Source organism: Artemia franciscana, chromosome 5, assembly GCF_032884065.1.
Source record: "Artemia franciscana chromosome 5, ASM3288406v1, whole genome shotgun sequence".
Taxonomy (NCBI): domain Eukaryota; kingdom Metazoa; phylum Arthropoda; class Branchiopoda; order Anostraca; family Artemiidae; genus Artemia; species Artemia franciscana.
Genome location: NC_088867.1, coordinates 50,948,669 through 50,954,674, shown reverse-complemented (window position 1 = coordinate 50,954,674; position 6,006 = coordinate 50,948,669). Strand labels below are relative to the sequence as shown.

Here is a 6,006-nt window from a genome sequence, read left to right as displayed (position 1 = left end):
TATTAGATTCGGCTCTGTGGGAAACTACATTGTAGGTATATTCTAATTAAATGTTTAGTTGGCATTTGGTTAGATTAGGTTACATATTTGATGTAATGCGGTCTCGGTGCCCCCCCCCCCCCCCATCCCACCTAACATGATTCTTTCTTGTATTTTCAGAATTTTGTTGATAAAGTATTATATTTTCATCATATTTTGATTTAGTTCATTAACATTAATCAAACTTCTCTTCTCGACGGAACTTGAGTGTGGTGCCTATAAGACGCAAGTACCTTATTTAATTGGTAAGGAGGGATGGGGCCCCCCATTTCTTATACATAACTCCTTATAAATAATATCTCTGTCCATCCGTCAAGTCAAAAGGTCTTCAGCTCGCTTTAACTTTATCGTAACTTTAGGCACCATACACCATCTCAAGAGTGTCCAGCTCCTCATTACCAGTTGATGGTTCTAATTGAGAAAAGAGCTAGTAATAATATAATGACAGTCAATATATTTCTCATTCAAAAGCTAAGAGAAGCAACATCTGCGTGCCGAAGTACCATTTTGAAACACGAACCCCAAGCTCGCGCCAATCTTTGCATTCATCATAGCTCGTTTGTACACCCTATTAATTCCAACTTCAATTTGTTAAAGAGATATTGGGACTGATGCAAATGTATATAATAATGAAGGTTCATCTCCAGTCCGTCCCTGCGAAACAGTCCTTTCGACCAATCGAGTCAAAGCGCCGCCCAACATCCACAAAATCCAGTGGCAGTTTTTAACTCATGGATCTTGCTGGAACTCAAATCTGGGAACTCAATGTGTGATATGTTGAGAGTGACATTACTGATATCCATCTTCTAGTTCTATTACTGGTTTAGTTGTTTGAATAATTGTGGTGATTAAGTAAACTAAATTTATTAAACACTTTTATTGCTAAGGATCTATTTTTATCTGGAAATAAAAGAGGTTGGTGACCAGTTATTTGTTTTTACTTCTGCTTATATTTGTTGTTGTTAAATAAGAAATAGTCACTTGATTCGGATATTGCAATCCTAAACACTGTATGTTACTACTAGTATGTTATATACTAGTCCCGGGACATACTTTAGTCTGTAGTTTCATCCCTTAAAGTTTCATTTTCCTAACCAAACCCTTTCTGACATTGCAAGAAGTCAATTAACTAGAATTTTACCAAAGAAAGAATTAACAAAACATCATAAAATGGAGAAATAAATTTCGTTTTTCTTACTGCTATTACCAAACAGTTATCTCTAAATGGAAGATTTTTTATACATCCAAGATACGACCAAAAAATTACACAGAAAGCTCCAGTTTACAAATACTTTCGCATTCGAGGAGCTTTCCAAAGCAATGACACATTAAGTTTTTTTAATGACTACAGCTACCAGTCGCGGAGGGGACATTATGTGGCTGGTACTCATGTATTATAGCAACCCCACTCAACTTCTTGATCTCGGTGAAACCAGTTTGTCTGTCTGCAATCGGCTATGATTAGTTTAGTCTTGGTAAGAAACACTATGATTTAGTTATATTTGAATTAAATATTTAATATATAGAGTACAATATATAACTTATAATATATAACATATAATATATAACATATATATAACAATATATAACAATAATTTAATATACAAATATGTTAATATTTAATATAAATATTTAATATATAATATAATATTTAATATATAAATATTTAATATATATAATTATTTAGTATATAGAGGTGGTTAGGTTTGGTAAATATAATACGTTCTGGGCCGCCTGCTTCCCATAATTATGTGTTGTAGTTTTCATAATTATGTTAATAAAGTAGTATATTTTCATCATATGTAGGTAGGCTACATTTCATTAGGATTAACCTAATTTCACTTCTTGAATGGGGTTGCTATAAAACATAAGTAGCAGGCGGCTTCTTCTTAAATTTTGAAACAAAGTTTCTTTTTTATTTTAATTAGAATGCGTGTTTTGGCACTTCTACTGAAAAATTGTAAAAAAGTTACCATCTCAACCCTACATTAAAAAAAAAAAAAAAAAATACAATTTACATTATTTAATTTTCTTGCATCGACACTACTGGCAGTTACATTCTTCAAGGGGCAATAAAGACAGATAACAGTCCTTTTTTATGAAAACCAAAGAATATAGGCTTGTTCGTATTTGTTTAAACATATACAAATAATAATTATACACTTTTTCTGGAAATTGATAGATAAATACAATTAGAAACTAATTCAATAATAAGTCTGAATAAGAAATACATCGTCATCAGAATCGTATCCAAGATTTCTAATGGGAGAGGGGGACATTTTTTGGGGGGAGAGGTTAAAAAAATAAAAACGAATTAAAATTTGTATTTTGTTACGCTTTTACGGGCCAGACAAAACATTTGGAGGGGGGTTCAAATGTCCCAACTCCCCCCTGGAAGCGGCCATGATAATCATATTGCCCCACAAGGCTCTATGGTTGGGAATACAGAGAAAGAAAAGAAGAAATAAACAAACAAAAGTACACGCACAAAAAGCATAAAATAATAAATGACAAACAGCCGCTCACCACTGATTTTTGCCGAAAACCAAGCCAGAGCAAAGTGCGATGCGCAATTAACAGTACAAACATACATTTCCGGCTTGGTCCAGAAATATCCACCGCATAGGGGCAACAAAAATAAATTAAAAAATAATGCGGAAACCGTTTTTCCAAGTTTTTCTAAAGGCACCTAATGAGTGAGACTTTTAAGCTGACTCAGACAAAGCATTCCTGGCAGCAGGCAGTTTGAAACCAGAGGCGCCATTTGGGGGGGGTCAGGGGTGGGCAAACGCCCACCCCAGATTTTCCAGGGGGCCCAAGCTTCCACCTCAAAGGGCCCTTTGCTGGCCATAATAATCCATTATATCCAACATAATCCATTCTCTCCAATTGATTTGAAATTACTGCACGCCTATTAACCAAAGAGCGTACTTGACGACCCTTGGGGTAATTACGCTATTTGCTATTAATCATTATAAACTTTGAAAGTAGGTAAGATACATAATAAAATTCTCGAGTTCTGTCAAATACCCATTTCCTAGATGATTACGCGACACGAAGTGAGTCGGGGGGGGGGCAAGATACAGTTCATGCCCACCCCAAGATTTGGTCCAAATGGCGCCTCTGTTTGTAACAGGCCTTGATATTTTTAATTTACTTTCTTCGTAATTTTCGGGAATGATCAGGCTGTGCAGGTTATGGCAAAAAAAAATATTTGCTTCTGTTTTTCCAAGATATCCGTAGATATCCGAGTTTCGGAGTTCTGCATAAAAAAGTTAATTTACAGACATGTATTTTAGTGAAAAAAAATTACATTTGAATTTACCTTTTAGATTTTGTTTAGTAAAGAAAGCATTTTTATCGAAAATTTTACAGAATTTATTAAGAGCAATAAATTCCCTGTGTTTTGAAACACTTAATTTTCGCCGTTTTCCTTTTAGTAATGTTTCTAGCACTTTCTAGTTTAAATTGTTACCTTTGTAGTGAAAAAAGACTACAAAAGTAAATCCTTTAGACACTCATATAAAGCTTTATCTCGTCTTCTACAGCTAAAAATTTGACTTCCAGTCAATAGATGTATAAAAAAAAAAAAAAAAAAAAAAAAAAAAAAAAAAAAAAACAAACAAAAAAACTACGGAAAAACTAAAAAAAAACTTATGGAAGTGTGATAAAATGTCGGTAACAAAAAAATATAAAATATTTAAAACAAAATGTGACCTGAGCCATATCCAAGGGCAAAGGTTACGTGGTTTGACTCCCCCCCCCCCAGAAGAAAATATTCGACTCGTACAAAAATAGCGAAACTACATGAAAACAAACTTCATTTCGTTGTATAGTTTTTTTACTACTCCAAACACCCCCGACAAAGAAATCGAGGGTATAGCCCCGGGTCTGACTTTAGGGTCTTCAAGAATGGGTGCACCTTGCGCTTTTGTTGCAGGCAAAAGGGCCGTTTCAGAACAGAGACACGGTTACCGAACTTTGTCATGTATAACATACATGTTCAGTTAAAAAAAAGTCTTGACTTGTACAAAAATAACAAAAGTACATGAAATGTGTTTGTACCCGTGTGCAAAAAGGTCTCTTTAACTGTGTTTGGGTTATGCTACCAATTCCTTTACGGAGGTGAAAGTGTGTATTTGGAACTTTGTAAATAAGCACAAATTTGCAAAGCCAAAAACGTTAGTTGACCGTTATTTCAATTGTTTTTTGCCTAGTTAATAAATTTTCGAAATAATGTGAAACACCGGCGCCAATTAACAGAAATTAGGAGAAGGGAATATATTTTCAAAATTAAGGGGAGGTTTTTTTTCTGAAATGCCAAAACAAACATTTTTCTATTGAAATACCAAAATAAGTATTTTTTAAATCTAGGGAGTGGCAAAAAATCTTGGGACTAATGTCCCCTCCTCTCGTCTATTACCGGCACTGATACAGAGAAGCATAACACTGAAAGGTGGTAAAAAGTTGTTTAATGAATACCACAAAAATAAGAAAAAACTGTCACTTTTGTATTTTAATATATAGGGCCGTCGTGAGGGGCATATCCTTGATTTTTGCTGCAATCAAAACGCTTCAATAGAGTCACGGTTGTCATACCTCTTCTGCAAACATATTTGTTCAATATGAAAAAGAGGATTAGGTTGTTTGAATGAGATTCATGGTACACTTTTGTTTTCGTGTGTATCAGTGACCTTTTCGGGTAAACTTTTATTAATTTACTATTATAACTTCACAGTTCTATCAGTTTTTTCTTTCGGTTAATATTTCTTCTTATATATAGCCTATATATTCAATATATATATATATATATATATATATATATATATATATATATATATTTATGAGTAAATTTATCTTTATAAGCACTGAAGGATTTGTCTGTTGCGCAACAGACAAATAATGGAAATTAATTAGACATACTTTTGCAATTAGAAGCCTCGAATCGTTTTTATGTTTGTTTAGCCCATTTTTTCAACCGGGAAAAAAATATTGGTGCACGTTCAATGATGGTACAATAAAGGCTGGCACCGTGAGCAGAGTATTGAAAAGTTGCAAGAGTTGAAACTGGGGCTAGTGTCAAAAGAATCACCAATGTCATCTAGCGGTTTGTGGTTTTGACATTTTTTCAATCTGTGTAATTTTTTTTTTTTTTTTTTTTTTTTTCTCAAAAAGTAAGATCAGAGCCATATAATTATACTAATTTTGACAATTACACTGCTTGCACAATTTTGAATTATTATTACGCTGAAAAAATGACATGCAACGCCAAACGCTAAACGACGCTGATGACTAGCACAAGATTCAACTTTTGGTAGTTACCGGTACGCTTTGAGTCTGGACTGTCTGTGTTTTAGATTCAACAATCAGAAATATAATGGTAATAGCCAAGACCGTATACAGGAAAGGGTGTTAGGAGGTTTGACCCCCCCCCCCGAAATTTTTGTCTGACTCGTAAAAACGTAACAAAAATTAATATAAACAAATCTTTGATGCGTTTATAAATTTGTACATATTCGGGGATACAAATTTGTACCCCCCGAAGCAAAATCCTTTTGTACCCCCCCCCAAAGAAAATACTGGATACGGCCATGGTAAGACCAGGAGCAGAGTTAGGCCTCATAATCTGGTGGACAAAGTATACCATAGGAGAATAAAACAAAAAATAGTGAAATTTAACCTCAGATGTAAAAAAAAATGGGGAAACAGTTGCTCCCCTTCACAGGCCTTGAGCCAACACTCGGTAAGAGGTGTGGACAAGTGAAAACCATAGAGGGCACCGATGCAACAACAGATATTTTGTAAAGGCTGGGAAAACAATTCTCTAAAACTTAATAGGGATCCTAAATAAGAGCTTTTTAGGAAAACTATCCTAAAACAAATATGTTTTAAAAACACATGGGGAACACTTCTTCTATGTGTTTTTAAATTCTTATATAACGATAGGTGGCTACTTCATGAGACCCC

At 34.2% G+C, this 6,006-nt stretch overlaps 1 protein-coding gene across 1 annotated transcript in view; it reads left to right on the top strand.

The window, feature by feature from the left end:
• The first annotated feature begins 405 nt into the window (after positions 1 to 405).
• Positions 406 to 6,006, top strand: part of LOC136027561 (homeobox protein EMX1-like) — a 50,498-nt gene continuing 44,897 nt past the window's right edge. Inside the window, exon 1 of the mRNA XM_065704930.1 lies at positions 406 to 954. The gene's annotated coding sequence lies outside the window, so the exon portion shown is untranslated. The remainder of the gene's footprint in view (positions 955 to 6,006) is intronic.